At 46.6% G+C, this 26,521-nt stretch overlaps 2 long non-coding RNA genes across 2 annotated transcripts in view; both read left to right on the top strand.

Moving 5' to 3' along the window:
• Nucleotides 1-892, top strand: part of LOC144144909 (uncharacterized) — a 41,886-nt gene extending 40,994 nt beyond the window's left edge. The window contains exon 4 of the long non-coding RNA XR_013317373.1: nt 822-892. This is a non-coding gene — a long non-coding RNA (uncharacterized LOC144144909). The remainder of the gene's footprint in view (nt 1-821) is intronic.
• An 11,666-nt stretch (nt 893-12,558) lies between these two features.
• LOC144144908 (uncharacterized) overlaps nt 12,559-26,521 on the top strand; it is a 31,990-nt gene continuing 18,027 nt past the window's right edge. Inside the window, exon 1 of the long non-coding RNA XR_013317372.1 lies at nt 12,559-12,666. This is a non-coding gene — a long non-coding RNA (uncharacterized LOC144144908). The remainder of the gene's footprint in view (nt 12,667-26,521) is intronic.

The following is a 26,521-nucleotide window of genomic DNA, read 5'->3' as shown; positions in this document are numbered from 1 at the left end:
CGACCCCAAACAATGCTCCCGTCGTCTGCGTTCACCACCCCGCGAGCCTGTTGCTATGACGACGACAGACGCTACTTTGCCAGGCTTAATAGCTGAAAAATCGTCCTTCTATCGCAAAAACGAAGGCCGTTTTTCGATTGAAACTTTGGGCGAGAGTTAGAATGGGCAAATTGAAGGCGAAATCAACAGCTTAGAACATGATATCGCACTGAGGAATCAGCGACGAAGCTGTTTTCGCTTCGAAGCGGAAGCGTAGGGCGACGCCATGTTAGTCAAATCAAACCGGAGACAGCAAAGGATGAAGGGATAGACTGCTGGGCTCCATGGGCTCAAGTCATGGCGGGACTCGGCTTCACAAATGTGACGTCAGGGCCTCTTCTAACCTTTTCTTTCCTCCATGGCGTGAGCTTATCGAGTTGAAAACTGAAATGTAGAGATGTTATTTGTGCATGCTTCTCGACATTTCCCGTAACTTTTCGCATGAGGGGAATTTCTCTTTGAAATACTATTGGACGATTTTTAACGTTTTAAATGTTTGGCATACGCTATTGCGTTTTTGTCAAAGCTTTATTTTTCTTTAGGAAAAACATTAGTGGTGTTACCTTCAAGTAAAATTGTGAGAATGTAGCCCTGTGGTTTATGTTTGTTTCGGTTTCGATTCCACCGCGCAATACATCCATGGTTTCTGACGTTTTCTGTGTCGCGCATTAGTGAGGCTTCAGAAATCATCATGACCCGCTATTCACATGTTGATTGCTGCAAAAGTGGGCCGGTTAAACCTTCTTGCACCCCTTCAAGCTAACAAGTATCGTTTTATGCAGTAAGGAAGGCCGAGCCGAGGTGGACGCAGTGGCTGAACCCCAGTGCTCCTGTTCATAGCAGATCGTCAACCGCGTGACCCCTGTTCCGCACTTTCGTATGTAGCAAACATGCATTTATCCGTATCATGACCAGCCACTTCGGCTAATCGGCGAGTAAAACACGTTCTGCCAATAAAAACGGGCTTTTACCCTTAGATTTGAACCGACACGGAATATGCCCATCGCTTTGGGCTTCATGAAATTAGTCTGCGGGAACATGCAATGGAGCTCACAAAAAGAAGTATGTATGTCGAGGTCCACCTCCGTCACATAAGACATTGCTGTTTACTTGTTGGATTGCAGCACTTTGAGCTGTTATGCTGAGTTTTGCTTGAATAACGCTGATGCAGTAGGCCTTACCCTAGCTGCCGCTAACATTTGACCAGCAGCTACCACGATTTTTCGGGCAGTGTTGTCGAACCGGAATGTGTGGTTGTGTAGAAGACCGGTCTGGTACTTCGCCCTGTGAAAATGTGTTACGGTTTACGATCGAAAATTCAGTTTGTTTGAGGTCCTTATTACCTACATTAGTTCTTTATAAAGCAAAGCTTTTGAACCCTACCAGCCAGCGGTTCTCTTGGGGCGTGCGGGACGACAAACTCACAAGGTGGCAGAGGCGGTGGCGGTGGAGAGGATGGGGGGTAGGTCCACCCGACAGAAGTATATCGTCGTACGGCAAAGATACGTTAGGGGTTGGTTTCCAGGGCGGGAAAACAAAATATAGAGATCACATACAGATATCTGGTCGCTGGAGAAACGCTAGAGAAACGCACTGCTTGCCACGAATGGGACTCCGTTTTCTAAATTGGTGAATACCAATTCGGTTGTCCTTTAAAAGGTATCACAAAAAGGCAACACGAGCAACTGGTTGTCATAAATAGCGATTATAAAAGCTCCCTCAGCTTTCTCGTAATTCCCAGACTTATAAATTAACAAGCTTAAATCGGTATAGCTCATATGCCGAATTGTTTTGGTGTCTGCGCTTGTGTCGCGCGGTGGTGTAGCTCCAAGCTAGCGCATCAGGATGGCTAGGTTCCACTCTCAAAAGACGCCCCGCTCCGCTTTCTTTCTCTCGACTCACGGCCGGGATACAGCAACGGCATCCGCCGCTCAACCCTGGCCGTCGCTGACGCTGCTGCGGCGTTCGCGACGCTGCCCCCTCTAATTCCAGATAACGGCTGGCAGAATCTCTGGTTTAACTCTTTCCAGAGCCACGTGTGTGAATTTAACTGACGTTGCATGGCCAATAGTTGGGGTGTCGTTTAAAGCTTTGCTTTACAACCTCCTTCACAGCATGGATTGAAGCCATTGTTTTTTGTCTTGAGATTTTCAGCAAGCGCAACCGTCGCTTAAGCATGTGTAGCATACCGCGAAGCGTCTTACGTCAATTATGTGAAATGATACTTGCTCGCTAGAAACGGCGACAGAAGGTTTATCCGGCCCATGGCTGAAGTCAAAAACGTGTGGCCAGGGGGTCATGGTAACTCCTAAACTATGGCTAATGCGCGATCCCCTATATCGGTGGAAGACAAAAGATGTTTCACTGCGAAACAGAAACCGAAACTAGTTCAAATTCACCGAAAATAAAATAAAATAACTATTGTTGAATCTATCATCATGAGCGTTGCACCGACGACATCACCATCATCGACGCCTGTCGTCATTGCACGATCGCCGTGCGCTCGCGCTACGTCTTCTTTTAAGTCGCCATTAAACCTTCCGACCGCTCAATCGCTCTCTCCCTTGTCTGAAGGGCTCTTTCGTCCTCAGTGGCTAAAGAATCCCACAATCTGGTGCTGGAAACCCGGGATACAACGACAGCGACAGGCAGGGCCTGACCACCCTCTACGACAGGGCCTGCTTGGCTTTCCACGAACCAGCCACTGATGACCCGCGATGACCTCCCTGGAGCGCATGCCGAGGCGCCGAATCCCAATGCGAGCCAAACTCAACGGCGTCCTAAAGGAAATCGAAGACAGCCTACGTGATGGACGCTTGACCACACCGATGGATTTTGCTATTTACCTCGAAAGAATCGAATTCATGTTCAAGCCGATCCAAAAGCTGGATGAGGACATCTACCGCGAACACCCACAGGAACTCGACGCGGAAGAGACCTCCGACGTGACAAAGTTCAACGACAGCGTCGTTAAGATCATGGCAGAGCTTCGTTACCGCTCCTAAAACCATCCAACCGGTGAGTCTCGCCCTTCAAATTCATCGACTAGAGCCCACGCTGCTGAGACTGTACCGATCCGGACGAAATTACCGAGAATCGAGCTAACGAAGTTTGAGGGCCATCGTAGAAACTGGCACAAGTTTTGTAGCCAGTTTTAGAGCTCTATTCATGAGAATCCTGAGTTAAAGGACACAGACAAATTCCACTACCTGACGAACCTACTAACAGGAACGGCGGCTTCTGCTATATCAGGATTACCGATTACGGATGCCTGCTGCGCTGACGCTGTAGAAATTCTTCAAAAGCGATTTGGAGACAGTGAAGTCATCGTACAAGATCACTTGCTCGCTTTGATTAACCTGAAACCTGTGTCGTCATCGTCAGACGTAGCAGAATTGAATTGAATTGAATTGAAGTTGAGGTTTAATGGCGCAGCAACCTTTCGGTTATAATGCGCCAAACACAAGGTAAGAAGATATCAATGTAAGTTAAAAGTTTTGTTCAAGGTATCATAAATATAGAAATGATTATTTTTAAAAACTGTTTCGTGAGATGAAGTAGCTAAAACTGGTGTAAAAAGCCAGTGTCTCTAAAAAATTCAAAAACATTAGTCAAATGTACCATTGGTTCATGACTAAGTAAACGCATTGGGTGTAAGGGTATACAAAAGGTGTATAAAGCTCTGAAATGTCTAATGCGGGCTGCTTCTAGGTAGGGACAACTTATTAGGATATGTAGTACAGTAAGAGGTTCTCCGCAGTGCTCGCAAATGGGTTCCTGTTCCTTTTTCAACAGGAAGCCATGTGTCAGTACGGTTTGACCTATACGCAGCCGGCACAAAATAACCTCGAAGAAACGATCTGGGTGTCTACAACTTTTCCATTCAGATACGTAAGGTTTGACTAGACGTAATTTATTTCTGGTGCTTCTCCCATTCAGACTGCCAGTCAAAGTTCATTGACTTTCATATGATATTTCTAAGGTCCTGGTAGGGACGCTTTAACTCTGTCATTTCAAGATGCTTGGTCTCATATGCTGCTTTATCACCGGTTTCATTTTCTGGGATGCCGATATGGCTTGGTACCCAACAAAGGACAACTCTGACCCCTGCTAATGTATGGCACCACAGTCGGTTTTTTACCTCACCTACAGCTGCATTCTTTGAAGGGACAAGGGAGATTACAGCATGTATGGCACTCAAAAAATCTGTAAAAATGGCCAGTTTTTGTACTGGCTTTGCTACTACATCTTCAATACCTGAGAGTATACCAAGAATTTCCGCAGTAAAAACGCTACTCTCATCAGGAATCCTCTTTGCTACTGCTACCGGTGGATTGAAAACAGCAAAACCTGCTCGACAGGAGGTTTTTGAGCCATCAGTGAAGTAGTGGCAATAGCTACGGTATTTGTGCTTAAGTTCGTGAAATTCCTGGCGCAGAAGTTGGTGTCGAAACATCTTTTTGTCGTATTTTAACAAAGACAGATCACATTCGACGGCCCTGTGGTCTCAGGGGGCCACAGCGTTCGAAAAACTCAGAAGGTTCGACGGGCATATCTTGAACGAATAGCGATACATGTATTCCTCCAAACGAAGGGAAAGAGGGCGGACCGCTCTGGGCCTGTTTGCATACAGTTTCTTGCACCTACTCTCAAACACTTCACCAGCACAGGGATGGTCCTTTATACATGCTGTCTTGGCGACATATACTCCACTTAAGTATGCTCGACGGTACTCCAGGGGCCATTCATTGCACTAAACGTAGAGACTGTCGATAGGGGAGGTGCGATATGCACCTGTGGCAAGTCAGAGGCCCAGATTGTGTACTGGATCGAGTGAGGTGAGGGCAGACTGGCGGGCTGACCCATACACAATACAGCCATAGTCAAGATGAGACCGAACCACCGGGCCATAAATTCTTAGCATGCATGTGCCGTCTGCACCACATGACTTGTGCGACAAAACTTTCAGTATGTTCAATGTTTTCGTGCAAGTCATTTTGAGTTTCTTTACATCAGCTCCAAATGTCAATTTTGAGGCAAATGTGACACCTAAGATTTTGTGCTCCTTGTGTACTGGAACGGGTACATCCCTAATTTTTATATCATGGTTGGGATGCATACCTCGTTTTCGCGTAAAGCACACACATGCACACTTCTCATTAGAAAAACGAAAACCATTTTCATCCGCCCATCGTTGTAACCGGTTTACTGTAGTTTGGACCTGCCTTTCACAGATCGAGAGGTTACACGAGCGAAAGGCGACCTGCAAGTCATCCACATAAAGGAAGGACATGACTGGCCGGGAATAACCTTTGGCAAAGAATTTATCTTGATGGCAAAAAGGGTCACACTCACTACACTGCCCTGAGGAACTCCACTTTCCTGACTGAAAGTACGGGATAGTGTATTGCCAAATCTTACATTGAAAGTTCGTGCCCCTGGAGAAAATATTCAATACATGAAAACTTTCGCCGTATGATTCCGATTGCTGCTAAATCCTTGAGAATTCCATAACGCCAGGCTGTATCATAAGCCTTTGCATTATCAAAAAATATGGCTAGGCAGAGCTGATTATTAATAAAGGCATCTCGTATCGGGGTTTCAAGCCTCACCGGGTGGTCAGTCGTAGACCTAAACTGCCAAAACCCGCATTGAAACCTATCTAGATGACCAGAACTTTCAAGAATAAAAACCGACCTAAAATTCAACAACTTCTCAAAGGTCTTGCATAGCTGGTAAATATTATGGGTCGGTAGCTTGATAGACACTGTGGGGGCTTGCCGTCTTTCAGTAATGGTATTACGATAGCCTTTTTCCACACTTTAGGCAGTCTAGCTGTTTTCCAGATTTTGTTAAAGAACTCCAAAATCGCTTCTAAACACCCATCAATTAAGTGCTGCAGAAAGGCATAGTGAATAAGGTTGGGGCCGACGGAGGTAGCCTTGCACTCAGCTAATGATCGTTTCAGTTCATTCAAAGTGAATTCTTTATTATATTCCTCTGTATTATTGCTATTGTTTTTAATCTTATACTTTTCATCATTATTTTTATGTGCCAGGAATTCTTTTGTATAATTTTTATCACTAAAGACTTCTGCAAAGTGGGCACCTAAAACATCTGCTTCTGTTTCCAGTAAGTTGCACGCACCGTCTGTAGAGAAAAGAGGTATGCTGAACCGTCTGTAGTTGCCCTTAATTTTACGCAAATGGTCCCAGACCTTTTTTGTGGGAGTCGCAGTATTTATTGTACTAACAAAGCTTTACCATGAATTCCTGTTGGCCACTTTTCTGATTTTCCGGGCGGCGGCACGGGCTGCTTTAAAGCTCAGACAATTCTCTAAGGTGGGGTACCGTGTAAATATACCCCAAGCGTTGTTCTGCTTTTTCCGGGATTCACGACACGCATCGTTCAACCACGGCTTAGGTTGCTTGGGATTCCGTCCAGATGTCGGGGGGATCGCAACTTTTCCAGCTGTAAGAAGTTCCTCGCAGATGTAAGTATTTGCCTCATCAATGGACATGCTGCTGTCAAAATGATCAAAACAAGACCTAGCAGAGTAACGCAAGCTGTACGACAATGCACAGGTGCACTGTAGAAGCATGAAAGCGCTGGGGACGCATCCGCTGACGTACTGCTCCATGCTCCACGAAACCGTGCTTCAGTCGCTGCCTCGAGATATCGTTCTGCGTTATTACCAGCGATCGAAGATAAAACGGGATGCGGCCGATGCGGGCACCGCAGAACCTTCGTCGCAGTCAGTGAACAAGCACGAAAAGAAGTTTGAAGACCTAATGACCTCTTTCGGCCAAGAGCTCGAAAGTCTCGAAGCGGTAATGCCAGCATTATCAAAGGGATCAGACCCCCCGAGAGCAGCGAAACAGCATGATCTGCGTCGCACATCAGACGCGGATCACTTACAATCTGCGGCAGCTCTACATGGAGGAAGTAATAACGTGAAGAAATGTTTGTTCTGTACGGCTCCAGACGATGCAGCTTCTTGCTCACCGAAAGAAATCAGCATTGACCAAAAGAGGGCCCAACTAACAAAATCTGCCCGTTGTTTCCGATGCCTAACTCCAGGACATGTCTCGAGACAGTGCAAGAAAACAGTCGTTTGCGGACGCTGTTCAAGACGACACGTTTCGTCTATGTGTAATCCTGATGTTCTACATTGACTGAACGGTAACGTAACAACCGCAGCTGTCCACCTGCTATCTCGACAACTAGGACAAGTGGTACTACTCCAAACACTGAGAGCAAAGGATTCGGGAAGAGGCAAGGAAGAAAACTGCAGAATGTTGCTCGATGGAGGCAGTCAGCGAAGTTTCATCCGAAGCGACGTCTCTAGAAAACTAAGCTGCCAACTCCTTGGGGAAGAAACACTAACGCTAGGAGTGTTCGGAGGAAAGGAAAGGCAAGAGACGTTAAGAAGGTTCGCGTGTTTCTCAATTGCTCATCGAAGAAGACTACAATTCCCAGAGAACCGCTGGAGATTGGGTCTATCTGCAATCAGCCTATACCCAACCCAAACGAAGAGATGCTAAGGGATCTTCGAAGTAGAGGCATCAACACTAAAAGTATCTCAAACGAAAGTAATGCTGAAGATTCAATCAGCCTACTTATAGGGTCAGACTATTACTGGGAAATTGTGACGGGAAAAGTATTGACAGTACGCCACAGGATGAGAGCTATCGAAACGCGGCTGGGCTGGACTCTACAAGGACCGACGCAGGCACCCGCTGAAGTCGTCCACTGCTACAACATCGTTCTCATAGCAAATACGTCGGAAATTACAGCCGCTTTGAGGCAGTTCTGGGAGCTAGAGAGCATCGGTATAACAGAACAAGCTTCACCAATAGATCACGTCGAAAGCGATTTCCAGGACAGCGTTCGACTTAAAGGAGGGTGGTACGAAGTGAGCTTACCTTGGAAGTATGACGTTGACCTTCCTGAGAACTTCGCGGGGGCTGAAAAGAGGCTTCACCAGTTGCTAAAGAAGCTGTCTGCCAGTGCTTCATCTCTGCAAGCATACGACGACGCGATTCGTCAGTACATTTTAGAAGGAACAGCCGAACGAGCTCCCCGACTGGAACCAACAGATGGACGGTACATCTACTACCTCCCACACAGCGCCGTAATTAGAGAGGACAGAGAGACGACGAAAGTTCGAATCGAGTGTGATGCATCGTCTCATGCCAGCATAGTTAAATCGCCCAACGGCAACCTGGAGGTTGGACTAAACCTAAATTCAGACATCATTGCCCTGCTGCTTAGATTTAGTGAATACAAGGTTGGCATGACATGAGACGTGGAAATGGCATTCCGTCAGATCAGTCTGCGTGAACAAGACCGAGATGCTGTCCAGGTCCTCTGGTTTGAAACATGCCCACAGCCAGGTCACCCAATGCCTCTTCAAGAAGTCTGGAGAATGTCAAGGGTGCCATTCGGTGAACTTCCAGTCCGTTTCTGCTGATGGCAACTTTACGACACCATTTTTGATCCCTCCAAGAAGAAGATCCGGCCACAGTTCAGCGTTAGATGAAGTCTATGTATATGAACGATCTGATTATTGGCGCTCACTCAACTCAAGAAGCAATCGAAATGTATCAACAATCAAGGAAGATCTTCAATAGTGCATCGATGAACATAAGGAAGTGAATGACCAACGACCGGGAAGGGGCTACTGCCTTTCCTGATTCCGTGGCCGACAACAAAGAAGTTTCGCTTACATCTACATGGAATTCTAAGGTACTTGGATGGCGGTGGAATATAATGACTGACACTTCTGGCTCAAAACTAGAGTCTGTGCCGAAAACCTCAACCGGGCGTACCGTAACAAAAAGACGTGTTCTCCACTCCATTGCAAATGTGTACGACCCGCTTGGTTTTTTGAGTCCTTTCATGGATACTGCGAAGATACTCCTACACAATTTGTGTAAGCAAAACCTCGACTGGGAAGACGAACTTCCCGATGACTTATTGCACAAGTGGTTGGAATGGTGCGAGGGACTCTAGGCTCCAGCGAACGTTCCGTTCCGAGGTTCTTGGGTGAAAAACTACAGGGACGCATAACGACGACAAGTTTGCACATTTTCACCGATGCTAGCCCTCGAGCGTACGGTGTCGTTGGTTACGCCTGTATTCAAGATACAGGGGGACACAGGACGGCGCGGCTGTTATTAGCCAAGAGTAGAATCGCACCCCTGAAGGCTGTCACTTTAGCCAAACTGGAACTAACGTCGGCTTCTCTTGCTGCACGAATGAGTACATACATCGACAATACCGACCTCATTAGGCGTCATAAATTAGGCGTCATAAATTATTCGGTCTCCGTCTCCTACCAGGGCTGTCCACAAAATTTCAGCCCATCTTTTACTCGGACATTTGCAGTGTCAACCGAATTTTAAAACTTCGAAAATTATTTCCATCCTCGGATCACTTTTCGCCTTCCGCTCATGCATTACGCCAAAACTCTACAATATTGAACAGGTTTACTTGAAAAGATGCAGCGAAATAGATAGTGACAGGGCTGATCACCGATGCTGCACCGATTGAAATATGTGTTCCGATCCCTTCGAGCTACTTTTGTCTACACTTTTATTCCCGTCAAGGTTAAGTTGAATCACGTTTTAGTAGTGCGCTGGCTAACTCGAAAGGATGGATCATAGGTTGATTATAAATCAAATGGTAAGTGCAGGAAGCCCGTTTTGATAGCAAGTGGGTAATATACGAAATGTAATTTCGTAATGCCAATCAAGACGTGTATTTCGGGATGCGACCACGCTGTGTGTGATGAAACCAACAATCAGGCTGTCATGGACGACGGTACTGAAAAGGAAGTATTATTGTTTGTTACAGCCGCAAACGATATCGCTGAACTTGACCTGAACATCGCGGGAGAACACGCTCACGTGCAGCAGGTTACATAGACTCAAAACTGATTCCTGTATGCATAAGACTCACACAATTGTCAAAACGGTCAGTTACGTCTGATGAGGCAAAATTCTACACAACTGGTTGAAACCCATCGCTATACGCTTTACCCGATTGAGCACACTAAACTTGTTTTATTGTTAGACATTTCGTCTCAGTGGATCTTCAATCTCGATAGGCATTCAGGCTCCATTTGCCCTTCCGTCGCGGTGGATCTTTTGTCTCGGTGGATATTCAGGCTCGATTTTACCTTCCATCGCAGTGGATCTTTCGCCTCGGTGGATCTTTTGTCTCGGTGGACATTCGGGCCTCAAGCGTTCCCTATTTGCATAAATGGAAGGGGTGTGAATACATAGGAAGGGAAGGCAAGGAGCGTGAATGTGGATACATTACATATCCCGTGGAGGCCTATGATGCGTAACGCCGTCTATGGGCATGTTTGAACATATATCTACGCGTTTATTACGCCCTGTTCTAACCAACAAGTGCCTGATGGCCTTGTGATGTAGAGGATCCGTTTCTGGCCAGCATTCGGACGAACAAGATTTCAATCCCTCAAGCGCAGTATTTTTAGGGCGCAGCTCTTTGGCGCCCGTTCCTGAACTCAGCCGCGTTGGCATCGTCGTGACCGAGCGAGTGATGGGAAGACCGACGAGTGAAACGATGGGAAGAACGACGAGTGAAAGAAAGCAGACGAGGAGTGTGTTGCGAAATTGGGAGGGGAGAGCACTTTGCTGTGGCGGCCCTAGCTAGAGCTCTCAAAAATGTGTGTGATGGGGGAGGGTACGGGTAGTATGGTGTGCCACCACGAGGCACTCGACGGCGCGAAGCGTGGTGATAAAGTGAGGGGTGCGTGAGCTTTATTACGATGCGCGTTCGCTTAGGACTCAGTTCACGTTCCCTACCTAAGACGCACGTTGCGCCGCCGCCGCTGAGGGTCACTATAGCTGCCGTCGAGAGAACCCACCAGTTCGTGATGTCTCAGTGCACTGGAGCCATTAAAAGGGAGCTCTAAACTACGACCGAGGCAACCGGTCGTGCACTTCGTCAGCCGCTGCAGCTAAAGGAGCTGCCATAGCGGAGGCCCAGCACCGCCGATGCCAGGACCCCGACTGAGTGCTGAACAATGAGCGAAGCAACCGGAGCATGTGCTTCGTCAGCCACTGCAAAAACGTCTTCTGTAACAGTACAAAAATATCCGTGTGAAACTGTTTACCTTAACACATACAAACCAGCGAAACAGCTGAGCTTAAATATTGCTTTAGGGTACCCTAATCGCGAGCCAATTTTTTCATAGTTTTTTACTGCCAATATTTTTGTTATCACGCCTGATGTGAATTTATAGAACATCTCTGCATTATAAACAAAAATTTCATTGGTTTATCTCTTGAGGTCAGGTCCAGCTCTGGTGTTCTATTTTTCAGCCATTTGGTCCCTGTTATGCCGGTTTCGGCTACTTTTCTTGAGTCGTTTTGAACATTCGCGTAAGTGTATACGAGGGGGGGGGGGTGTTGAGCACAATGTTTTTTAAGTTTGGGTTTTGTACCCTTTAAGTGCGCTTCAACTGTCTGTGACTTGCTGAGAAAAGGCTAGCTTGGGTATGTTTTCGCATTGTTTTGTGTGGTTGTTTTGTCCTCCTGAGGTTACTTGCGCTTCTTGTTAATTTACTTCGGATGTATTTTGTCTGCTTTAGGGTAGGTTTCTGCTGTGAAACATGATCTAAGAAGGTGCGACCCCTTAGAGATGTGGATTGTGAATACGTGGATGGAGCCTTGTAACGTGCGCTTGGCTAAGGGGGTAAGGATACCCAAGAAAGTTTCCCTCCAGGGCCACCTCCAAAAGGCAACAACCAGGCTTTGAACAATCAAGCGCAGGCGAAAACTCAGGTCTCCAGGAGACCTTCAAGGAGGACGCAGCACCGAGTGTGTGAACAGTGAGCAATCGTTTGTGTGCTATAAAAAAGACGCCGGCTTCTGGGAAATGAGAACGTAATCAGATTGATGATAACCTCATATTCAAAAATGTGGTTACAAATGGTGCGTAGATTTCTTCGCAGGCGCTTTGTTCGACCCCGGGATGGGTTGACAATACATGCATCACACGTTTGGCTGTGATACAAAAGAATGGCTGCTTCGAACACAGACCACAGTCCTGAACTGCTTACTCTAGACGTGCATCTGGAAGGGCGAATGTGTGCCGTGTCCTTTATTGTTCTACTATAGAACCCCGTATAAAAGTTCCCTCTTACTACTACGACGGCTACATAAATGTATTTAACGTGATTGGCGCGCAAAAGTATGTAGCGTTCGCGAAAAAGTTATCGTACGAATTGGGAATGCCACGTTACTATAGGAAAGCTAAATGTGGTTTCCTACTGTTGTTTCCGTCCGTATTATTGGCGAGTGCTTTGTTCGTATATCTTTGTATTCATTCTTTGTCTGCCGCTTTTATTGTGCTAGCCGCTATTTACAGGAATTGTGCTTTATGAAACTTGCTATTCAAAATTGTTTCGGGACATATGGCTGGATAATCCTCATGTATAACTCACAAAAGCAACTGGTCTATGCAAAATATTTTTCACATCAACTGGGATCACCAAGGCCTCCCGCATCGATTACAACCCGGAGCCGTAAGCATGCGTATGCTAATTTTGGGAGTTTTAATCGTTCTGGCTGGTCTAGCTGGATGTTATAGGTGAGTGGCAAGCTTGTTATGTGCAAAAAAGTGCTAGCTATGAGTGAATAACCTGTTAATTTACTGGGCCACGTTCTGGTCATCATCGATGGAGAAAGTACTAATTTTTGTATTCGCAAAACTATCGGGCACCAATTGTGTAGCTCGATGGCGTCGTATTTGCCTAGCTACCAACTATTCGGCGTGATGGGAATTGTGCTTAGAAGAGTGTTTGTGACACGGAAAGGGGAATTTCCCAATCCGTTTACTGAAGGCTGGTACCTTTTTTACCTACACAGCTTCTCTTCTAGTCATGTTTATATGACAGCAAAGGTTTAAAATTGGTGCAAAAAGAGAAGGTACAAAACGCAAAGGAAACCAGAGTGCTTCTGTTTCCGTACCTCGTATTAGCGCAGCGCTTTTAATTTTTACAGTCATGTATTGAGTCCCCTAAACCAGGAGTCTGCTGAAACTGCCCATAATTGCCTTATTGTACACGAAAGATTCCTTTGAAAAACAGCTCAATTTTATACCACGAATGAATTATGGCTTCTTGCCACTTCTGCCACAACGAGGTGCCTTAGAAATCAGTTATATATATGGATTAGTGGAAGATCCATCTTTTACGTTTTTCGGAATGGCAGTGCAAGCAAAACTTTTTTGTGCCTAGGGTGAAGATGCATCAGTTTGGCCGAAGAAATGTGACCGTCTTTTTTTGGTTGGAAGCTCAGTAGAGATAAGTACCAAATACAACTGTTTCAATTCGCATAATTATCTGGGAATTTGGTAACATTGTCTCGTCACTACTGTCATGTGTCGATAGCACCCCCGGTGAGAGGAAGCATCAAAACCACTCCCGAGAGAGAAAAGAAAAACAAGAGCAAAGAAACGTAAATTTGAAGTGCGCGCCTGGAACGCACCAATGGACGAAGGCCGCGTCTAAACACCGAGTCGTCGTGGCCAAATATGGTAGCGCACTGGTTAGCCAATCAGAGAACGCCACGTAGGAGGAAAGTGGCGTGATAACATATGGACACGGAAAGGAAAACAGCCAACTAGAATGGGCTGCGATCAAGCCCACAGGGGCAGGTGGAGAAGGTGGAAGCACAAAAAGCAGGAGGCGGAAGAAGTACGTGAGGAACGAGCCATGGGGACGCGGCCAGGCCACATACTATGCCTACTCAGCCTGGGCGGGAGCGGGCGGACTTCGCATGGGCTGCGGCATCTTAGGCGCACCACGAACCTGTGTCTGCGTGGCCCAAGCGGCGGCGGTCGGGAACCTGCGGCTAACGTGCACGTTCCGTCGGCCTTGGCTTCGACGGTCCTGAAGGGCTACGTTCGTGCCGAGACCTACCTGGATTTCCTGCGGCAGCGGCTACTGGTGATCAGCCACCGAGGAAACATGTCGGGGCGCGCGGAACCCACGCCGTCCAAGGAACTACCGCGCGCAACAAACGCCGGCTCCGAAGCGAGACGAGAACGGCTACCACCGAGTCGCGGCCACGCAACGGGGGCGACACGTCAGCCCTGACGACCGCGGTTGTCTAGTCTAATATGGACATAGTCGTAGGACACAACTAAGGAGTTGTAGTGGGAAAGACATCAACTAGGAGTCGAAGTAATGAGTGTATATGAACTAATTCTTTAAAACTTTATTGTAGAGACTTCTGGTTTTTGATTTCAATGATATTTTGTGATATTAGATGCGAAGCAGCCTATCGTCGAGCCTGTTCTCTCCGCCGTTGTGTGGGTGTCGTTGTGCGGCGTCCACACCCCCACTGTGCATGCCTGGCCAGCCACCGCTGAAGGTGATTGTGGAAGGATGCCCCTAGGGATTAGCCAACCAAAGAATCTATCACGACACAGTTTCGCGTTCAAACACCGTCGTCATCTTCCCGTAGGAGAATCCTGAGTAGTATGCGAAGCATTCCTCCTCTCCTCTCCGACGCTCCTCTCCTCTCCAGCATTCCTAATCTCTTCTCCGAAACTCTTCTTCTCTCCGGGATTGCAAACGAATGGCGACACCTGCGGCTCCGCGCGCTATAGTTCGAAGCAGCTTAGGGTTAGAGACGTAACAGTAGCCGCTGCATACTCCGCTGGGGGCGCCACTGAAGCTCCGAGGTATAAATGACGCACGCGCGCGCACTCCGCCTCCCTCATTCTCCTCCTGCAACGCCACGATCGAACTGAAAACTAATGGGAACTTGAGTCCACCCCATGGCTGCTTCGCATACTACTCAGGGTTCGCCTACTGGAAGATGGTGAAATTTTTTTAGATAGGGCTTTGTGTGTTTATCGGTTGTGTGAAATTTCTGGGGTGGGGGGGGGGGTTCCTTAGGGTTTTTTCCGAGTGTGTATTAAATGTGTGGTTTGGTAAACCCGTCAACGGCTTTCCTGCGTCCGTCTCTCTAGGCTGGTCAAGACCCCCTTACCGTAATCCATGACGTGACATCAACGAGAAAAAAATATTTAGTTGTATATTTTCTAGAATTGCTAGTTGGTGCATGAATATTGTTTGAAATCAATTTAAATGAAGTTTATTATTTGAACAAAAGAATACAGGGGTGATGTTTTGCAGAGAAGGGTCCCAAAGTCTACGGACTTCGACGGGACCCTCGATAAGTAAATGCAACAAATGCAGTCAGTATGCAGGGTAGCAGCAGAGGTGAATGCAAGAAATAAAACACTCTTAAAATGATTTCATACAAAAACGACTAAATATTGATAAAGAAAACGCCAATAACATATACAAAAAAAACGTTGCAAGGGTAGAGACGTTCAGTGAATGTCAGCTAGAGAAACAAATCAACATAGTTCATCGGCCGGGATGAACGATAAAAAATGATACAAAGCATGAACACCGAAAAAAAAACAGCCAAAATTGACAGCAAAAGAAAAAAAACAGCAAGACAAAAACAAAAGGACAGGAACCAAGAACAAAAAGGGTGTAGGGTAACCATACAGTAAACACGGTTTGGGCAAACGCGGGGAAAAAATTGGAACTATGTAAATCATAGTAGCACTTATGATAATAACAGGAGGCAAAATACAGAGCAACATGCTTGTGTGCTGAAGATTGCTATGTTAAAAGGAACTTTATGACAAATCCTTTAAAAGGAGACAAGTGCGTAGCGGATTTTACAGTTGGTGGTAAGGAATTCCAGAATGAAACAGCAGCGAAGTGTGACGTTTTCTTTCCCTAATTAGAATTTCCGTTTCGTAGGTGGGCTTTCTGATTCCAAATGTGCGTGGTGACTTGAAGCTTTCTTTTTATGTGCGAATTCGCTGTCACGCTATTACCAGAGTCCTTCAATGCTTCTTCGGTCAAGACACGCCCGGCTAAGTTTCGTACGGGGACAAAGACTACCGCGAGTGGCGCCACCGCAGATCTTAGGAACTATTACTCTGTGGGATTATGTTTTCATGCAAACGGCATCGGGCGGCCGCCGCTGCTCTGTAGCCAGACCAGCAGGCAGGAACGCTGCAGCAGCATGCCAGTTCGGAACACATTTTTTCGCCATTCACGAAATGATAAGCGGCCCACGACACGTAAAGCGAAAGCGCACTGCTGATAAGGTGGCGAGTTTCTGTTTTATCTTACTCCGTGGTCCGTTCCCTGCCAAACGCGCTCTGACCACGCCCCCGGCTGCCCTTCGATCAACACCAGCGCTGCGGCGCAGCAGCGAACAAAGCTCTCCCATAGCGTGATGGCGAAGTTTCATGACCAGAAAGGCATTGAAGGACTCTGCTATTACTAATAGTAGCTGCGGGGAATCGAAATAAAAACTTATTGGGGTGGCTTGTCCAGCATTTCTTGATTTTATTTTTTCTGACCCAATACAGTACTTGTAATGAAATTTCATAGAACGCGCATATCAACTTAGACCTAGCTAACATGGTGTCGTTACACTGATGTCACTAGTATTTTATTCCAAGTATTCAGGCACAAAGTTTAAGGTATGTATTTCGCATCCCATCCGGGGTCTCAATACATCTGGTAAAATGTCTGAAAGTGATATTCCACGCGAATCTTTCACAAAACACTGCCGTATAAATAAGACGCAACTTGCAGAAGCCACTAAACTTATTAAGGGTAATTCGCCGGTGCCCCGTGGACAAAATACTTCGCTATTAATGAAAGAAGGGACCACAGGTTACCAAAAATTTAGTGATTACGTCGCACCCGCCCACGGCGCTGCCTGTTCTGCCTCAAACTTGCACACGAAATGAAATCAGCGTTAGCAGCCCCAAAACGGCATTGCGTATTGCTGAGAATAGCTTTGAATACCCGCCCAAAACAACTCTTCAGCGACTTTACTGATAGTTTGACCTATCCTTCTGTGGCCTGCCATTTTTCTATGCGCCAATGCCGAATATTGTGTGTATATATTGCAGTACGACCACTTCCATAGCTTCTCGTTCTTAGCTGGAGTTCTATAGGCATCCTAGGAGAACGAAGTCAAGTTTATTCCGAATTTTCAACTCGCTAACTGTGGGATTATGTTTTCATGCAAATTCCACTTGTCGATAGCAGATTTGGGAACATTGCTATCTCACCTGCCGTCCTGCTAGTCTATGCAAAGTTGTTGCTTACATGAAGATGGGTTGAATTTGAGTGTTACCTTTACCTTCTGCGCTGTGTATATTTTTTAATAGCAGCTGATATTTATGCTCCAGGGTTGCTTGTGGGCAGTGAACTATTACTCTTTCTTGGTATTTCGAGGTGATGCTGGAACATGTTTGTGGTTTTTCGCCCTGTAAGTATATTTTGACTGTCTATACTTTGAACACCTTGGAAGTTCCCCAATATCGAGATGCATATGAGGTTTTTAGGTTTTAACTCTTACCTTGCCAGGCTATAGTGCAGAAGGATCAACATTTGGGCGAGTTGGTACTGGTTACGTATCATCTTGACGAAACAGCGTAAAAAAAACTATAGTATAGTAAAAAAGGCTATAGTGTTGAGTTCTGTATGATGGCGCTGGGTAACCGCATGATGGTTTTGTCAACTGAAATAAAGTGTGACATCATTGCTGTGACAACTTCATCACGTGCAATGCCCCCTCAAAGAAGTACTGTATTCGTTCCGCTATCGCTCAACGCACCGGTCTTTGCCTTGGGATTTACCCACAATAGTCAGGATTCTGTAGAAATAACTCATTGTCGTGCATGGTGGGGCTTTTTCAACTTAGTCTTTATACGCTTCGTCGTCCCTTTTTCGTTGTGCTGTCGTTCGCACCTTCGCACGAACCGCACTCACAGCTTTCTTGAGGCTATATCGTCAGGTCTCGGGGCTGTGGGCTGCTTTTGGCAGCCATAACAGACCTGGTCGGTTCTGCCCACTCCAGTATTACCGTGGCAAGCTGCTCGAGAATGTGCAGCGAGAGTGCACAGGAAACACTTTTGAGGCACTCGAGAAGTAGGCAGGCCAATCCTAAACTCTGTGTAGTTCGAAGTGATGAAGGCTGCTTATCTGGCTTGTCTCAAATCCTAGCGAGAAAAATTAGGCCGTTCACCTCAAGAAATTTGTCAGTAGACACTAACAGGTCGTCAAAAGCCTGTAGTCACTTATCTTTCAGAAACGCGAATAAACTGGCGTCACAGCATTTAGGAATTGCTCCGCGAATACAGTCGGCTCTCCATAACTGGAAGTCGTTTAATTGGAATTTTAGATTATTTGGAAGTGATAAGCCAGTGCTGAATTTTCTATATGCAATCACCAAACACAAGATCACCAAAGCGCATGGCCTGGCTCGCAGGACTCTCTCTCCACACGGCGAGAAAATGGACACAGTCCGGACTGCAATCTTTAGACAACTGCAGACCGTAATCCCCTGACACCCGTACTTCTACACAGAATACACCCCGATGCCTACCCGAACAGCAGGTGGAGGGTCTGTCAAAGGGAAATGGCTACTCTAACGCACGTGCTGTGTAATTGCAACGAACTAACCGAAGAAGCTAGGTCAGGAACCCTTCCGGCGCGACTAGCAGGCTCAATAAAGTTTATTCCAATCGACTCCAGCGCAGTCGTCATGCACTACAGCGCATGCAAAACAAACTCCAGCGCTAAAGCTAACTATGAAAAGACACCCTGCTTGAGAGAGGTCATCGCTTCTGCGGAATTCTCTAGAAGCCACTATAGATAATTGTAGATATGGCTACGAGTGTGCCAATCCTTCCCGGAAGACTTGCACATCCCGCCACCGCTGCCTCGAGTCGATGACGAACAGCTGGTGGAAGTCTACAATGCTGACTTTGCAAACACCATTCGCAGCAAAGAACAAGACCTTTTTGATGCATATGACCACGATTACTAGCATCGCGTCGATGCAAATAAACAACAATACTGAAAGTGAACTGTGGGTCCGGCAATGCTCGCCTACAACAGGTTAGGCATTGAAGTCAAGCGCGTGAGTCCTAGCTTCCCTGCATTTTTTTGCCGTAAGCTTCATTTGAAATAGTTACTGAAGGTTGCTTATAATTTGCGGCATGTCTTTAAGCTTTCCATTTATATGTAATAGAACTCTTTCTAGTGAGAAATCATGCTGGTGTTGTTCGATACAATCGATACAACAGTTGGCTGAAACAAGGCACCGAGGGTACATTTATTTTTTTTGCTCTTTCAAAGGTCCGAGCATGATATAAGATGATAGACACAGTCACTCTGGACACATATCGTATAGCACCCTTATCGGAAAGTGAATAGTTACAAACCAGACTTCGAGCGTAATTTGCCATTACGCCACGGACATAAAATAGCTGGAGCAGCCGCAAATGCAGCGACGAGGCACTGGTGATAATATATAGAAAATCGACATAGAAGGCAGTTAAATTTAAGCCAACCTGCCAAGTCTAAAAACAGAGGTTACTTCATCGGCGATACTTCTGTCCCCACCGCCACCATGAAAATATATCGGGTCCAGCTGAATGTTGTCGCTTTATCCTGCTTGCGCTGGTGACGTCGTTTTGCAGATGGGCCTGCTCGCGAAGTGTCGCTGATCTTTTTGTAAAAGGAATATCACCCTAATTGACTTCACTGCCCGGGCCTTCAAGAAAGAATATTCTTTAATGTGGAGAGATTTCGGTTGTCTCAAGGAGGCGAGGTAACTTTGTGAAGACGACTGTTCACCATTCATAATTTGTCAGAGAACTCTGAGTGGAAGCTGCTACGAGGAACTTCAATAGCCACATCAGAAATGTTTATGGAACTGGCAACTACAATGAAGGAAAATTTGAACAGTGAAGAGGAGACATCTTTCACTTCAATCTTGCCTTGAAGTGGATATTCCTGCATTGTGACGATGCTAGTAGTTAGCACTGACAAAAACCCTATTTACGATATTCCCACTTGCAGTGACACCAACTAACCAAAGCGCCTTTATTAATACAAAGGTGACGAAAACTTGATGCTTCCAGTGTGAATGCTAAGCCAAATTACAGTCCAAATCCACTCTCTGAAAGTGTAAAAACCAAACTGCCGCAGTATAAACCCAAAGTCAACTTTAGCTCAGCCAGAGTCCGAAGCCTGCACCCGCAAAACGAACTGAAAGGAAATGCTGAGCGACCCAAATGTAATGATGGACGGCTCATCATCATCAGGGATCCTGTTAAAGGCGAATGTGTTTCCCAGTGCTATACGGTATTGTGTTTTGTGCGTAAACACCTCCCATTGTCTCCTTCCGTGATATGTAAACGTGGCTTTCCTGCAGTGGGTTTGGCCTGATCATATCGCCGTCAGGGAAGTATAGAAGCTTCGATTGAATGCCGTGTCGGAATGGCGCATTGATTCGGCTTCCAGATACTGCGTAGCGCGGACGCAGGTTGGCGAGCTCCGTCCAAGGAGCAGCTTGAGCGGGCCTATCGGACTGCGGTAACAGGTGAAAAGTTTTCATAACACCCAGGACTATCACGTTATGCTGCCGCAGCTCTCATCGGGACCAACTGCGGTTAACCCGGTTAAAAAAAGAAAAAAATGAGTGTGCCATATGACTTCATTGTGAATCTCAGCTTGCATGCAATTTGGAGGTCGAGGAAGACGTTAGCCGCCACGGTGGCTCAGTGGCTAAGGCGTGACGCTGCTGAGCACATGGCCGCAGGTTCGATTCCCGGCCACGTTGGCGGCTTTTCTGATGGAGGCGAAAAGCAAAAATGCCCGTGCGTATGAGATTTAGGGGCACGTTAAAGATCCCAAGTGGGTAAAAAGGAATCTGGAGCCCTCCACTACGGTGCGCCTCATCGCCAGCGTTGCGCCGAAGTGGTACCAGGTTGGACTTCGGCCACGGGAAGCGCTCTTTTTAACGGCGAAGCTGTTGCTGCTGGCTTTAATGGCTGCGGAGGAAGGCGTCATGAGAAAACCGGGTCATAGTTATCCCGCCGTTTACCGCACACGTGAGCATGCGCCTCACGAAGAGAGTCCGGTGTTGTCCAGGCTTGCACGTGGCGCTCACAAAAAGTACCAAGAAAACAGTTCACGTGCATCAGTGCCTCAAGAGGGCGGCACAAGACAGTTCGAGCTACAGACTCCCAGTTTGTGAAGCCGGTGAAGAAGGAGGAATAAACTTTTTATAAACAGTAAGGTACTGGTGTCATGGGCACCCGCCCGGTGAGAGGCGTCCTTCGGCCAGGACCCCTTGGGGCCTACCGGCCTTCCAAAGTTCGCTCTCTCCAGCAATGCTTGCTGGTCAGAGAGGTCAGAACCGGTCAGAATTTCGGCGTGTGGGAGCACTACCAAACGATGTGGTTATGGTGAAAATACAAAAACCTGTGGACAAAACGATTCGGAGCCGGTAGTCATGCACCAGAAAGACGACGACTAGATGGATATGACGATTGCTGCTGCTACTACAGTGAAGAGCGACTGCGGAACATGTACAGCCTCCCAAATTTTTAATAATATAGCGGGAGCGACAACCGATCGCCATTTCATCGCCATATCACGGTGTTTACCGGCAAAATAGGCGAGAGTACGCGCATGCGTATAGCACTATCTGTTGTGGGAGCGTCGTCTCGTTCGCTGCTCTTCACAGGGCAACACAACCCCTGCTTTTCTTATCTTGCAAGGACCTTTAGCTACCGCCAAAGGTAGCTAAGCAGCGTGCGGAACAAAGTCAGTCAGTTACAGTGGCATATGGTGTACCACTCTCAAGGAAACAGCGTATCAGACGACACTTATACAGCAGATAGCCCTATGCGTGTGTGCGTACTCTCACACGTTTCGCTACTGACCACCGTGATAAGTCGCTGACATACCAGTCACTCGTCGCTCGAGCTATGTTGTTAAAAATTTGGGAGGCTGTACATAAACAATTTCATACCTAATGAAATGCATAATGGTGTGCCCTTCCGTGAAAGAAATCCTCCAGCTTCGGTATGCTTAAAGCCGTGCGCGACTTAGTGTAATCTTAACCAATTATTTTTATTGAGGCGCTTGCTCATTGTTTGAATTTACGCGTACCTACATCGCCAAAAGTGAGGCATACAAAGCTTCTGTTTGAAAATATATGTTTCGCGGTTGCAAATGACGAGGTGTGACATGGTTTTGCCGCCCCCTCTTGTTTTTTATAGCAAAAAAATATGCGAATTGTCAGACAACAAGGCTGATGTGAACACCACTGTGGCGCATGTTAGGGCTGAAGCTGCCAGTCGCGTTAACAGGTACCCACTTCACGACGTTCGCAACAGCGAGAAGCCTGACTTGCAGTGGCAGTTTTCAGAAGCCACATATGGTATGAATGCACCCGGGGATTTTCAAGAATAGTTGCATTTGGCAGCCTGAAGAAGATCTAAAGAACTATACTATAATTATTATGTCAAGAGACAGAGAAACTGTATTGCCTTAAGGTCAAGTGTGTGTATTTCAGAGATTTGCAGCCAAATGAGGTGTCCAACTACCAGGACGAAAAAAATATCGACAAGCAGTTCGTGTTTTTTCAGGCATTCAGTTCTGACACATGTGTCACAAAAGATGAAGCATCCAAGTAATTATGTCATCACGAGTAGATGTATGTAAACCCCATGCAGCACGGCCTTTTTGTACCAAATTAGGGAAACTCAAAATACCCATGCGAGAAGCAACATTAATTAAGCCGCTAATCCGTGCAAGACAGCCGTGCCAAACGTCCGGTTTTCGGCTATGTTTAACGTAATTTCCCCTCAGCAGTGATAAAAATATCCTTTTGTGCGAAATCTTTTGTACAACAAAATCGAATATATGCAAAACGCGCCGAAGTAGCCATCACAATTTTCTGTCTAAGCACGCCGTGAAGAGCATTGCCGGCAAGGACCCAGTCTCATCCTCGAGACACTTCATGGTTGACGCAAGGAATTGTATTTATGATGAAAATAGATTTAGCAGCCAACAGCTTGACAGAGTTTCAGTATCACTGACTGTTTCTTAGCTGGGCTGAACTTGGGAGTTTTGCCCTTTTTTGATTACACTACATACTTTTAATTTGACGCAACGTTATTGTTGTGGTACCAACATGGAAATTTAAAATGCGTTTACGGTCAGTGGTTGGTTTCCACCAGATGCAACGGCGGGACATGTCTTCGCTCTCCAAGGTCGCCATCAGTGTGCGTCCTTGTGGCAGGTTTTCCATGAGACCCTCATCATTTATACACTGTCTGGGGTTTCAAGGGAGAAAGATGGTCTGTGTTACATTGCGGGAGCGACGATCGTATTTGGTTTAGTTGCTGTATTTGGTTTAGCTGCTTCATCTCTGGAAAGGCTAATATTGTCGAGCATTAATCGAGCACTCGTAGGTATTCCAAAACCCGTTTAAATGGATCGCCGGAGAACCAGGTTTTGAAAACTCGCTTATGAGGTTGTTAGGAATTTCCTGAACGACATTTTTCAATTCGTCCCTAAACATGCTTGTTGGCAGCGTTCCCGGATCAGCCTCAGCGTTCAGACGCTGTAAAAAATTGCTTCCCAAGACACTGCAGACCAGAAATAACATAAGGTGAACACCATCGAATATCAGTGCATGCCCTTCTAACCTTAGACTTAGCGTTGTGACCAACTTTATTGCCTAACTCTCGGCCAGGTATAAAGAAATGGAGTAACTAGCACCGTTCTGACGCACGCAGCCGCGAAGTTTATTAACGGTAGAGCATCACCATCATTATCATCATCTTCAACCTGGTTGTGTCCACTCTAGGACAAACGCCTCTCCCAGAGAAAAAATGTCACGCCTATCTTGGGCTAGCTGAGTCCCCCCTTTCCTGCTGAGTTTCCGTAGCTCATAACTCCATGGAGTCCGTTCGTCCGAGCAACACCATCGGTTGCGTCAACGGGCGATCGGTAGCAAAAAGGGCCCATCTCCCCGCGAGGGGAACTCGAGGGGGAAATGGGCCTCGCGAGGGGGACTCGCGAGGGGGACTCGGAAGGCCGGTAGACCCCAAGGGGTCCTGGACGAAGGACACCTCCCACCGGGCGGGTGCCCGTGACCCCAGTACCTTACTGTTAATAAAAAAAGGGCCTATCTCCCCGCGAGGGGGACTCGACTGAATGCGTCGCATAGGGGGTGGGTGTATTGCGTTAACGTTTAGTGTTTGGGGAGTCGGTGGTAGTGAATGCGTTGTATCAGCAGCTTCTTGACGTAGTTTGACTGAGTCAAGGATATAAGGCGCGTTGGTAGCCTTAGATTCTGTGTCGGCTTTGTGGCGCAGTAGGAAGAGCACCATGTACCTTGCGTTCCGCCCGCAGGGTCGTGGGATCGAAACCGGGCGCCGTTAAGTATTATTTTTTTATATAGTGTAGGGGGAGGGGTGCGGTCCTGTTGTTGAGAGCGAGGAGGGTAGCGTGATGCGGGAGAGGATGAGTGCGGGAGAGGGCGCACCTGCGCGCTGAGCTGTTGCGGACGCACTGCGGACGCTACATGTGAGTTAAAGAAATGCTCTGCATTTAAAACGGAAACGAAAACGATGGTGGACCAAAGCAAATTTTCTTCCTATATGTAGAAATAAACCTCGCTATTTTATACTCACGTCCTTTAATTTGTATTCATTGAGGTGGCACGCATTCCCGCCACCATGTGCTTCGCCTTGGGGAGTCGGACGCGCAGTTTCCGGTACGGCGGCGCCCGCAAGGCCGCCCCACCGAGCTCAAAAGCATTATCTGGACGTTAACTACTGCTGCGCGCAAGGTCCTACAGCCTACCTGTCGCAGAACACGAGTGACGGAATTGCCAGCAGCCGGCATATGATTGCTAGCTGCCTGCCGTGATTTGGTATCGCCCAAAGATTGCTCAGCTGTGGGAGAGCGCTTCCACTTCTCCCGTTTGGCCGCTTGCCGACAGAGGCGTCTAATCTCACAGCTAAAAAATGCCCTCAATGGTACGCCGCTTCTCTACCGCCTTCTTTCGATATGCATGCGGGCGAACGCGGCAACTTCTATAGAAGCATAATTTGGTGTTTGTACTGAACGAATCATCCGTGGGCAAGGTGGGGGCGCACCTGTGTGTGCATCCGCACTTGCGGGAAACTGCCCTGCAGCTTAAGCATTTCAGACTTAGTGCTGCTTTTCCCATCCGCAGCTTCATTCTCCGGTGGTGGTGCCGAGTTCTCTAGGGAAAGTATGGCATCACCCCACAATGACGCTGCTATCGTTTGTGGCTGCTGACGCCAAAGCCGGGAATAGGGAGGTAACGGCGCAGACGACGAACGGCAGGACTTATTTTTTTTAGAGACGGATGCCTGCACAGCTCCGGCGGGCAGAGTAATGGCGGTTTTGAATGTTGCCAAGAGAACAAATCGCCTGGTAATCATTGATGTGAATACCATTTATACGTCCCGTCACAGACATTTCCTTCATGTGCTTAAATCAACGGGCTCCTTTTTTCTGATTTCAGTGCATCTGGGTTTTTACATTGTTGTGCGAAATAAAAACCTTCAAAACGGACAAAGCTAACAGTAAGGAGTTAGAGCATCGATGTCCGTGGTGTGATTTTCCCTGGTAATATAAATTGTCGCGTCTAGGAGCAAACCAGGAATATTATAATTCAACTGAGCTCAGTGGAGTGTTCAAACATAAAGTGTACTTTATACTTGTAACCTAAAAAATTCAACCACGCCCTCCTGCAAAATTGGGTTAATACTTCGAAAAACGCATGTCCGCAGAATCCTACAATCAGCACTATGAATGGCGATGCGAATAAGAAAGATTACACAAGAAGCACATATACTTTCAATCACACAAATAATGACCTGTTTCAGTTTCAGTTTCAGTTTCACTTTCAGTTTATTGTAATCGATAACAAAGGTACAGTGCATGGTGATTGATATTACAGAAAGAGGTCCCGTAGTGCGGCACTGCGGTGGGACCTCTTGGGACCTCCTGTTGCTGAGGGAAGCCGTTCTTTTAAGGACTTAATATTTCTCAAAGGGCATTTAAAGACGATCGTTCTAAAAATATCCAGTGACTTTATGACCATGGAGAAGTACGTTCCGAGGACAAAGGGTGGTTTGTTCTTACAATGTTAAAATCCACTTTTGGTTACTGATGTTTCTGCGAATTAATACCTAAATGTTTTTCTTGGTGCGAAAGTCACAGTCTTTGTTTCAGTCTTAAACAAACACCTCAAAGCCTTATTGACTGAAATTGTCTTGAAAAAAAGTGTTCATTTATTTATGTCATCGCTTCCTTCACACAGCTTTTTATTTACCAATTATAACACAATAGCAAGAAAAAGCAGTGAATTGGAGTGGTTTATTGGCCAAATGCAAAAACCTATCTACATATAGAGGAGTTCCCAACCATATGATGTGCAGTTATCAATTATTTAATTAAATGTTTGATCATTGTGATGAACACCCATTGCACCATTTTCATACAAACACTTGCTATGGTGTAATAAGATCTTAATTTGTATGT

Source organism: Haemaphysalis longicornis, unplaced genomic scaffold (genome assembly GCF_048455015.1).
Source record: "Haemaphysalis longicornis isolate Haplotype H1 unplaced genomic scaffold, Haemaphysalis longicornis Haplotype H1 scaffold_7, whole genome shotgun sequence".
NCBI lineage: Eukaryota > Metazoa > Arthropoda > Arachnida > Ixodida > Ixodidae > Haemaphysalis > Haemaphysalis longicornis.
This window is presented reverse-complemented; position numbering and strand designations above follow the sequence as displayed.